General features: G+C 45.1%; 1 protein-coding gene across 1 annotated transcript in view; it reads left to right on the forward strand.

Moving 5' to 3' along the window:
• MED13 (mediator complex subunit 13) overlaps window positions 1-12,175 on the forward strand; it is a 1,552,815-nt gene that overhangs the window by 514,401 nt on the left and 1,026,239 nt on the right. The window lies entirely within an intron of this gene.

Below are 12,175 nucleotides of genomic sequence, written 5' to 3' on the forward strand. Positions count from 1 at the left end.
GAACACGAAAAGGGAAAATAAAGAGTTGGGGAAAGAAGGAAGGACAGAAAGCTAAGATAAATAAGAACAGCAAGAAAAGAACAGAGGATGAGAAAATAAGACAAGCAATGACTAGGAAGGGGAGGAGTGGTGGACACGGAAGAGGATGGGTGAAGTAGCAGTGAGACACATCATGGGTGTGTAAATAGCATCGGGAAAGCGAAACAGGACAGGGCAGCCATTGCTTTATTGGACTGCAATTTAAGTCCCTGAAATTGCTTGGGTGAGAAGCAGGCATGTTGACACTGGCTGTGGGAGGGGGGCAAGAGGGGTTTGACAAAAGCATGAAAGGCAGCAACGGGTGCTGAGTGGTTTAGGGACGGCGAGGGAGCTGAAGCAAAACAAAAAAGCATTGGCATGGCTAATAGGTCTCGCCTTTGGGACCTTATAAGCCTTATACAGACGAATGCCACAGGAGACTTTTCGGGCAGGAGGGTGGGAGCGCAGGAATATCACGAGATACCGGTAATACAGAAATCCCATTCAAGGCGATGGGACAGGAACGCTGTGGGAGGGTGCAGGGCAGGAATACCACAGGAGTGGGCTAAGGCTTAAATACACCTGGGAGCTGATAGAGCGGGAATACTGTTGGAAATTGCAGGGCAGGGGCAGCAAGGAGCGAACTCTGTGGGAGATTGTGACCGGCCCACGGTGGGGCATTCCCATGGTAGAAGCGCACTGGGACAGTGGTAGGACAGAACAGCCGTGAGAAGTCGGAATGGCTAGAAGATCTCTGGGGTTGTTAGGGGTTGAGTACCACTAAAGGCTGTTAGGAGGGGTGTACCACATGAGACTGGGGAGTGTGAAATAAGAGCAGTTACTTTGTGAAAAACGCCGGAGGGTGGTCCGTGGAGAATTTGGGGATTATGGATAGAATGGCGGCACCCCCAGATGTTCTTGTTCTGCTTACAGTATTGTGGATGTGCAAAAAGCCGGAAATACGTGAATTGCTCACGGGAGCTGCGGCTGTGTTTTTGGCATATGCTGTGCTGCTGGAACGTGTTGGGGCATTATTTCTTGTGAGAATATAATGTAGATGTGTCAGAAGCGTGAGTAGAGGGAGTGGGAAGAGGGAGAGACAGAAGGGCGTGGGCAGAGAGAGCAGCCGTAAGAGCTGGAGCGGCGGGTTGGAGGTGGAAAATAAGGAGCAGCTGAGAGGAAGATAAAGAAAGGGGCGAGAGAGGCACTGCCAGTGAAACCAGGAGAGAAAGCTAGAGATTGGGAAAAGGGATCTGGAAAAACCCAAACCAGAAGGTGTACAAAAGTGAAAAAACGGGAGCGAGCTGTGGGAAATACAACAGAAAGGGGGATAGTTGTACCGAGAGTGGAAACTAGGGAAACGGGGCTGAGAGAAGGTTAGGGAATGTCTGCAGTGATTACAAGAGGCCCTCTCCAAGAGCAGCGCATGCGTGCTAGGCGAGACCTAAAGACATTGACAAAGCCAATGGATCTTGCATTCGTTTGCCAATGCTTGTTAAGATTCCAGTTATAAAGGCATTAATGGAGGATCATAGGAGTCATCCCTCTAAGGACATCTCCAGCACCTGATTGGAACGTTAATTTAGTTCTCACCAGAGTTACGGATCGTTTCAAGCTGCTACATTACTCTCTCAACTATCACAGATGCCCTTATTTTTATGCTGCACAGTACTTGCTATTCTGTGTTCAGCACTGCCCTCCACTTGCACCTCTCACCTGCTGAGCAGAAAACAATCTAATTTGGAGTTTTTTTCCTGGTGCATTGTGAACTAAGAGTAGTCACAACAGACCTTGTTACTCAAAAGCAACTTTGAAGAAAAACATCTTGCAACCGTCCACACCAGACTCTAGATGCAGGAGTATGGAGAGTATTCAAATCCAAAGCACTACAGGCTACACACACATGGCTACAGGGTAAGTAACATTTTGTTTTGTAAAGATAAGCATAATTTTTCATCGGAGGATGCTTGTGCAGAACATAGGGATCAAGTTAGAAAGCCTCAGTCTGCCAAAATGAATGAATGTTGAAATTGTCAACAAGGCAAGTAATTGATGTTGAAACAAAACTCAGGAAAAGCAAGTCTCACTCTGAGGAAAAAAAACATGAACAGAGGCAAAAGTAATCAACTTGACCCCTTAAGACTATCGTTGTTGAAAAGAAAATTGTAGACTCCTAAAGGTAGAAGAAAGCCATTGAAGACCATCTTGTCTATGAATCAAAGAGTTAAGGCAAAAGAAAATGAAGGCCCTTGATGATCCAACAGCTACTTTAATTTAAAAGCAATGCTACTGGGACAACCTACTCCAGTGGGTATATAAAAATGACTTGGTAGGATACTGAAACAGACTACATACTCCAGCACATTAAGAATAAGACGTAAAAGTTGTAAATGGACACACAACCACACCTGTTTGAGCAGATTTACCTGAAAAGGGAATTAACTCATACAAATCTAGATGTTCTAATCTAATGTATATGTACTTCAGAAATTGATAAATGCGCTGTTTCATCTTTGATATTCCTGTCGCTCTTGTCCTCTTAGTCTGCTCTCCTCTCACACCTAGTGTTTCTTGTGTCTTGCAATTTGTAGACATGACATTTCTTTGATTGGGTCACATACAGCACTTCCTTTATTCATGGGAGTCCAATGTTAACCACATCCGTTCTGTGCTTATCTTTGGTTTTGGACGTTAGTTGACCAGGACATTTAAGAGTGCCCCATGGTACGGTGTCTGGTCTTCCAGTGAATACATTTCTTACCTACTTTGTAGCATGCTGTGTTTGGAGTTTTCACTTTTCCAATAGTCACCACCAGATGACATCATAGTAGATCTCTTCCATCAAGAGCCCAGCTGATAATTATGATGATATAGAGGAGAAACAGAAGGACTCTGATATCTTCCTTGCAACATTTAGCTCTATATCAGAATGAACTTTTTTTTGTTTTGCCACCACTGTTTGCAACAAGGTAATGGGTGCACTTAAAAAAAAAAAAAAAAAAAACTGTAACAGCACTAGCTGTAACATCAAGAACTGTGAAATGGTTTAAAACATTACCAAATGTTCCAATGCAGTTTGGGGTAAAACAACAATGGTTCGGGTGTGGCCAAAAGGTCCAATAATAAAGTGATCCTAAGGAGAGAACTTATGGTTAGATTGTTGAAGATTAATTATTTTAAAGGAGCAAAAAAAATGAATAATTTACATAGGGACATAAGTCAGTTCATGTGAAACATTTATTTCCACAACAATAGAATTCAAGTGCTCACACAATAAGTGAAAGAGGCGTGACGTGCAGAGTGATGGTGAAGTTTAAAATAATTGCATTGCATTGACAACAATAGTGTAAAACTCCTCAAGCAGCTTTATAGAATAGGAAGAGTTTTGTTGTAAAGGGTCAACGGCGTTTCGATCTCAACTGTTCGAGATCATCATCAGGACATATAACTGGTGAGCAAGCTGAATCTAAAATGAGGAAAAACGGGCAAATAAATAAGCTATAGTTTGATCCCTACATGTAGTATAATTAATACAATCAGAGGCTCCTTTTTATAAAAAACATAATGACATATATAAATATATATTACTCCTGAATTATTCTGTATAACATGTCTAGGGGTCAAGGTAGGTGTGGAAATACATGAATTAAGGCAAATACAGAAGCGAAAGACATGATTTAAAGGCAATTCGGAAGCGAAAGTCAACGATGTAAATTACAAGTGGTGAAAGTATTTAAACGGTGGGCTGAGCTACTCTCCCAAGACTTTCCAAATATGAACTGGGAGTGACTTTAACTGTAAGTAGTATGACTGCGCATACACTTTTACCATCAATTAATCTTTACCTTGGAGTTTCTGACACGCCCACCCTCCTTTTGTTCTTAAACTTATTGGCAGCAAATCATTAGGCGCAATTTATACAGCTGACCCTGCCTTTCAAGTTTACACAGTGTTTACTTTCATCACTTTCCTTGCAAGCGCCCTTCACGGATGCACACCAGTTTCCAATTACTACTCTAACTCCTTTACAGCACGTGATATTCTCACGCTCGTACCTTCAGCGAATTAATCTGGGTGAACTAGTCTACCCTCAACTGTTTTCTGAAGCCCTCAATTGCTCTTCCTTGTGCTATGAATAATTGCATCAGTAAGTCTACTCTGAGTGTTCTCCCTCTCCCCCCTTCTCTCATTTAGCAGGTTGCTACCCAGCTTCATCTGCGCGCTCAATTCTACTTTCGTACTAGCACAAATTATTCCTTGTACTCCCACCTATGCTTGCGTATTCACATGCAGCATTTTCACCATTACTGGTCTTCTGCTTCTGAATCGCTACTATTTATCTTCTCTTTTCCACCGTTTAAATACTTTCACCACTTGTAATTTACATCGTTGACTTTCGCTTCCGAATTGCCTTTAAATCATGTCTTTAGCTTCTGTATTTGCCTTAATTCATGTATTTCCACACCTACCTTGACCCCTAGACATGTTATACAGAATGATTCAGGAGTAATATATATTTTTGCAGCGTGAATCTTTCTGGATTCACTATGCTGTGCATTATTCCGCGATCTTGTGGTTGGGTCCGGATTCGTAGTCCTTTCTTTCTTTCTTTTCTTTTTTTTTTTTTTTTTTTTTAGCCCAGGTGGGCGGCGACGACCCACCATTTGGTGCACCTCCCGTGACGTCGTCGTGCTTCCTGCGGAAGTCCCACCTTTGGGGCGCCATCTTCAGATTCTTTTTTCCGCCGTTGGGTCTGGATCGTCATCGGGAAGCTCCAGAATTACACTCGAAGGAAGAAGAAAGAAAAGCGAGTTTCGTCGATAAATACTAAGAAGGTATCACAGGAAAGGAAGAGATTTCATCAGAAGCGCGAAGAAAGGAGGTTCAGCGCCCTTTTTCTTCGACGACCTTGGAGAATGCGCACTCAGAGGCCCTGAGCGCAATGGACAAGACGCCATTCAAGTTCTGCCCAAACTGCCACCACAAGTTCGCGCAGAAGGACCAGCATCCGGTCTGCAACCTCTGCCTACCGGTCGAACACCAGAGTAAGGACTGCAACGCCTGCTCAGCCTTCGCGCCGAAGACGCTCCGGGTGAGAGATCGGCAGAGAAGAGCCAACGCCAGCATGGATGGCAAGGGTAAGGCCCCGTCGCTCTACGATCTGGGCCTCTCCACGGACGACTAGGACAACGTCACCGAGACAGCCGAAAACTTCACGGTCGTAGAGACCGACAAGAAAAAAGAAGACTAGGTAAGAGAATCGTCGAGCGCAAAACAGAAAGTACCTCAAACACGAGGGTGACTCGAGAAAATCAGAGTCAAAGTCCACGAAGGGAGCCCCGGCGCCGAAAACTTCGACCAAAGGGGGAACCATGGACAAGAGGCCGAGCGGATCCTTAGATAAGGACTCCCTGGTGCCGAAAGATGCCGAAAAGCAAGGGTCGTCGAAGACAACCCAGGAAGCGGGCCGATCGACGCTGAAAGAACGGTCGACGTCGACGCAAGTTTCGTCAAAGACCCGCGGTCGACGCCGAAAGCATCTCCGAGATGGAGAAAAAGAAGAGGCGGCTCGAGGCCGAAATGGAGAACATCCTTCAAAGGAAGAAGGAGTTCGACGCCAAGATGAAGGAATTCAAGATTCCAACGGTTTCATCGGCGGACGTCGTCTAGGTCGAGGACGAATTCGACAACTAGGGCCTAACAAGGGATCTCGAAGAGGAAGACGAGACCTATTATGACAGAGAAGCCGAGGAAGAGGACCAACAGTCGTTCTACGACTCGGCGCCATCTACCAGCCAAGACATCGAATGGCAGGATCTCGACACCGAAAACCCGAGCCCGTGGACACGTACTCTTCGAGGCCTTCGCCACCCGACGACATCTGGGTGTACAATATGGTGGTCAGGAGCGCAGCGACAGCCTTCGGCGTCAAACTCGACGAGGAGAAGCCGAAAGCCGATTTTCTCCTCGAGACCCTGCTCCCCATCCAGACTAGGAGCCAGTTCCTCCCCATGCTACAAAGTGTGATGAATCAGGGGAGAGAAGCCTTCAAGGAACCAGCGACCTGCAGGTCGATCACGCCCAGGACAGAGAAGAAGTATAAGCACTCTTCCCTGGACCCCCCCTTACATCAAGGGTAGCGTGACCGCCGACTCCATCATAGCTTCCACGGCCAGGAGAAGGGCCAACGTACCAGCAACTTCGGGCCCACCACCTGATAAGGAGAGCAGGAGGATAGACCTCACAGGAAGAAAGGTCGAGAGGAACGCCGCAATGCACTGGCGCATGGCGAATTCCAATGCACTCCTCAATAGACACCAGTACCAGCACTGGGACGAGATGGGGGAGCTAGTAAAGCACCTCCCCGAAGAATACCTCCAGAGAGCCTCACACCTGATAGACGAAGGCAAGAACATCGCCAACTCCTGTATAAAGACGGCGTTGGACGGGGCAGAGACTTCAGCAAGACTCATGGCCATAGGGGTCACCGAGAGAAGGCATGCATGGCTAAGAATCTCGGGATTCAAACTGGAGGTGCAGAACAACATCCTTGGCACCCCCTTCAACGGAGAGACACTGTTCGGAGCAACAGTAGACGAGAAGCTCACCCAGCTGAAAAAAGAAAACGAAACGGCGAGGTCCATGGGGGCCCTACAGCTGAGGGGAATGAGGCGAGGAAAACCCTCGAGGAGACCCTACGGTAGGGGAGGAAGCCAGCAGGGGCCGTCGCACCAGACGTTCCAGCAGGGTCAGCAGGGTGAAAGTCACGGACAAGGTCAACAGAAGCAAAACTGGCAGTACCAACCCCGGGGCCAGTCCTTTCGCGGGAGAGGGAACGGACGTGGCCAGAGGAGGAGAGGGGGGGTGAACAGCCCTCATCAAAGTGACTCAGCACGGAAGAGGATGCCTACCCTCGACATGCCCCCAAGGGTGAGGCGCAAAAAATTAACATCAGGGGGAAGAGAAGATTCAAAAGCTTACGAGCATACAACACCAGTAGGCGGAAGACTGACGTTCTACCTTCAGGAGTGGCGGCGTATAACCACAGACAAGTGGATACGGAACATCATGCAGTACGGATACTGCGTAGATTTGGAGAAAAGACCTCCAAACAGGAAACCAAAGGGAAGACGGAGATCGGCCCAAGAACTGGCACTACTCAGAGAAGAAACACGGAAACTTCTAGAAAAGAGAGCCATAGAGGCAGTGCCGTTCAGAGAACGCAACAAGGGTGTCTACTCAAACTACTTCGTGGTCCCGAAAGTAGACGGAAACCTCAGACCCATCCTGGACCTGCGTTACCTAAACAAGTTCATCAGAACGCAGAAGTTCAAAATGACTTCGCTGCAGGAGGTACTGCCCCAAATAAGAGACGGGGACTTCATGGTCACCGTGGACCTCAAGGATGCCTACCTGCACATCCCAATAAACAGAAGACACAAGGCCCTTCTAAGGTTCAACATCGAGCAGGAACACTACCAGTTCACAACCCTGGCCTTCGGATTAAAATCGGCACCAAGGGTCTTTACAAAATGCCTGTCGGCGGTCGCGGCCCACCTACGAAGGCAGGGAATACATGTCTACCCCTACTTAGACGACTAGCTGGTCAAGGCAAACTCACACGAGAAGTGCGAGAGACACGCAAAACGCGTAACAGACACTCTCACGAATCTGGGGTTCTCGATTCACTGGGGGAAGTCATCGCTGGAACCGGAGCAGGTGAAGATTTTCCTGGGGGCGAAAATCAACTCCCTGAACAGTACAGTAGTGCCCAGCGACAGGAGGACAGATGCACTACTGAAGGAGACGCGGCTCTACCAGAAGGGGCGAGCTCTGACAGTGAGGGCAGTGAGCAAGATGATGGGGATGATGGCGTCGTGTATCCAGCTGGTGCCGAATGTACGCCTGCACATGAGACCATTCCAGGAATGGCTACAACAGCAATGGTCACAAGCAAACGGAAGTTGGGAGGATCTAGTGGTTATTACGCACGCAGTGCAGGAGGAGATAACTTGGTGGAACAGAGACAACATGACAGCAGGGAGAAGCCTGACACCACCAATCCCAACAATGACCATTACCACGGACGCATCGCAAAAGGGATGGGGAGCGCACATGGACAACCTCAGAGTGAGGGGTCTGTGGGCTCCAGCAGATGCAGTTCGCCATATCAATTACCTCGAGTTGAAAACAATCCTGCTAGCCCTGAAGACATTCCAGAGGCACCTGTACAACCAGAGGGTGTTGGTTCAAACAGACAACACCACGGCAATGTTCTACATACACAAACAAGGGGGGACACAGTCGTTCCCTCTCTCCTCTCTAGCTCAGGAGATTTGGAGATGGGCCATACCTCTCAGGATAGATCTACTGGCAATTCACCTACCGGGGAAGGACAATGTGGAGGCAGACTGGCTAAGCAGGCAGACCTCGGCATCACACGAGTGGGAGCTCAACGGAAAAGATCAAAAGAAATGAAAACGTACACGAAAAAATGGACAAGAAGGATTAATCAATCGCCTAGGGTTTAAAAAAAAAAAAAAAAAAGGAAAGGAAAAAAGAACCCGAAGATGGCGCCACGGGAGGTGCACCAAATGGTGGGTCGTCGCCGCCCACCTGGGCTACAAAAAAAAAAGAAAGAAAAGACTACGAATCCGGACCCAACCACAAGATCGCGGAATAATGCACAGCATAGTGAATCCAGAAAGATCTTCAAGCTGCAAAACTACACCGACAGGTAAGAAACTATTCGTTATGTCATTGTTTTTTATAAAAAGGAGCCTCTGATTGTATTAATTATACTACATGTAGGGATCAAACTATAGCTTATTTATTTGCCCGTTTTTCCTCATTTTAGATTCAGCTTGCTCACCTGTTGTATGTCCTGATGATGATCTCGAACAGTTGAGATCGAAACGCCGTTGACCCTTTAAAACAAAACTCTTCCTGTTCTATAAAGTTGCTTGAGGAGTTTTACACTATTGTTGTCAATGCGATGCCGTTATTTTAAACTTCACCATCACTCTGCACGTCACGCCTCTTTCACTTATTGTGTGAGCACCTGAATTCTATTGTTGTGGAAATAAATGTTTCACATGAACTGACTTATGTCTCTATGTACATTATAAAGTTTTTGCTCCTTTAAAATAATTAATCTTCAACTCTCTAACCAGAAGTGCTCTCCTTAGGATCACTTTATTATTGGACCTTTTGGCCACACCCGAACCATTGTTTTTTTACCGCATATTTCACCCCAGGTTCACGTATTGGGGTACCCTTGTTTTTCTTAAAACCCAATGCAGTTTGGGGCATGAGCAGACCTAGAATCATTAACTGTTTAGCTGCACAAAATCCTTCCAACCAGCAACTCCCCCTGGACGAGGATAGCAAACATCTGGAACTAGTAGGACGTAAAATGGAGCAAACGGCGGTCACAGAATAGTGGATTTCAGATTCCATCACTCTTAAATTGCGTTTTTCAACAATAGGAAGAGATATAGAAACTCTGTTTTTTTTAAAAAGATCGAAGGCTTTAGACGGGTGTGGAATTTTATAAAATATCTACTTGTCCTTGGGGCAGGCTGCTTCATGAATCTACTTGTCCTGTTACAAAAGCCACTTGTACCTTTGGTGTCGTGTATTGCGGCGACTAATTATGGTAGCAATCTCATTATATGACTGAGATAGCCTCTCCGATTATGCGAGGGCTCATACAATAGTAGTGCTTGAATCCTTGCAATCCCCTTATGTTGCCACGTTTCTGCAGATCTACATATTGGGGTTCAAGGTAGTGGTAAGCAATGGTTCAGGGTTAATTGTTTAAAATTGTGCTATTTAACAAAAACGATTTTACTTAACTGTTTGCAGATGTCGTCCCGAATAGTATCCAGGTATATTAATCTGAGTAAGAAAAGTAATCTAGAAAGTAACTTACCTGGTATTTTACTGAAAAGCCCATTCAAGTCTATGTACTGTATTTACAAAGCATTGCATTTCTCTGAAACAATACTGTAAGTCAAAACAAAGTGCAGATACAATTACCAATCCAAACTGTATTACAATTGTATATTTACTGCAAAGTATTTATCACGTATCTGTGCCAGGCTTGCTTGGTTCTAGGAAATAAAATACCTAAAAATATTTTTGATACAAAAACAATTAGTCTGAAGTTCAGTCTTTGTGTGAATTCATTTGCTGACTGAGTGTGTACAACAAATGCCTAACACTGTCATCTGATACTGCCTTACTACTCGACCACACTACCAGAAAAGGAGAGTGCGGTGCTATCTAACTTTACCTCTGCCTACCTTTGGGGTTCCACTGGACTCTGTGTCCACTATACCTCACTTTGGTATAGTATATACAGAGCCAGCTTCCTACAAGTATTTCTTGTCCTTCTGTAAATTCTTGGGAATTCACAAAGGCTGTATAGCTGCACTTAAGGCAAGGACATATACCATGGGTGCACTTTTGAGACTTTCTTTAATAATGGGGGGCCCCTAATTTGGTCTGGGAAGAAAATGACCTTTCGCGTTTATTAAAATTCTCGCTCACTCTGTATCGGCTGGCTTCATTGAGAGTGACCGCATTCTGTTCTTTCAAAAGGAGCATATGTGCACACAAAGTAGTTTTGTTCAGTGCCAGGAACTACTGTGACAATGTGTGCTTTTTGAGACCATAAACAATTTTTGCTTCTGCCTATGTTAGTTATAATGGTGAGGGCCCGGCAGCGCCCACACCAATACGTTTTTACTAAAACCATGCCAAAACAAGTCAGACATTGACAAAACTAAAAAACTGACCACCAATTTTAGACCACCTGGCTTTTACCAATGCTTGTTTTTTAAAAACGCATATTCCTATTGAAACGGATTACACTGATTTGTCCATTATGAATGTTTTTGAGAAATACTAGCGTGCATCAACACATGATGCTAGCATTGTACCTGAAATTTTACAGAAGTTTAGCAAAATGTTTTTTCCCCTGCCTTTATTTTTTTTATCAACATTTTATTTTGAAAGCAAAGAGTTATCAATCTTGCTTTCAAGCTTCTGCAAACATTTGCATCAAATCTGAGAGCATTCTGGGAGCATTATACATAGTCTCATATTGCTAAACTTTGAAAACGTGTACACTTTTATACTGGAACCACTGTCAGTAGTGCAGTCAGAGCTTACAACATTTACTTGGAGTGCTCACCCTAATAATAAAGACTTTTAAGGAATCATAAATAAAAGTATGAACAGCATTAACATATGGACAAAAATATTTACTGCAGACAGTACTCTGATCTGATCCATAAAGTGGTACTGCAAACAGGCAGCCAAAGGGTTTGTGCTGCAGAGGGTTGGGCCTTCTTGTTCCAAGGACAAAATACAAATACACTTGTTGCTCTTGACCCCAAACAATATGTCCTGGGCGTTGGATAGGAATTCCACATCCATGGTACTTACCTGAACGATTTTTTTCTGATGCAAAATTATATATTAAGATACTTGGTATCTTTGTAAATTGGTGTGGATCTCCTTGAGTCTAGTTGTCCTTTATTATTTATTGTGTCTATTTTGCAAATGTCTTATGCTCCTCATTGTTAAGCCTAAGGCTGCTCGACCACTCTGCCCCCTAATAGAGCTCTTTGGGATTGCATAGCAAGGCCCTGTGCATGCCCTGTGCATGCCTAACTTATTGAGATCACATAAAGAGCCAGCTTCCTACAGTGAACCTGTGAAATGGGGGCTCTTTCCTCTAGCTGGTGATAGGGTGAACTAGTGTCTGATAACGCATTTATCGCTTACAGTAATTGTAATGTCCTCAAAGGGAAGAAGTGAGAGTAGGATGAGAGTGAGGAAAATTGTTTTGGTGGAGACTCCCCAGATTTAGTACATGCGCTCTATTTGTAAGACCTACCCATCACCTCTAACAGCAGTTGTCCGCTACTACCTGGCCTGTCACACATGCACCAATTGGGTTGGTGATGCACTTTTCTAAGTGAAGGGGCGTTGATGCGTAGTTGCTTGAACTATTTGCATTTCCTTTTGATAAGCTGTCTCTATGTCTAAGCTGTCTCTTTATGTCTATGGCACAGGCTGTATTCTATCAGTTGTGAAGAAGCGAGACAAGTGTAAGTGTGAAGTAAATTGATGAAAGGCAATTTTC

The sequence above is a fragment of the Triturus cristatus genome, chromosome 3_2, assembly GCF_964204655.1.
Source record: "Triturus cristatus chromosome 3_2, aTriCri1.1, whole genome shotgun sequence".
NCBI classification, from domain to species: domain Eukaryota; kingdom Metazoa; phylum Chordata; class Amphibia; order Caudata; family Salamandridae; genus Triturus; species Triturus cristatus.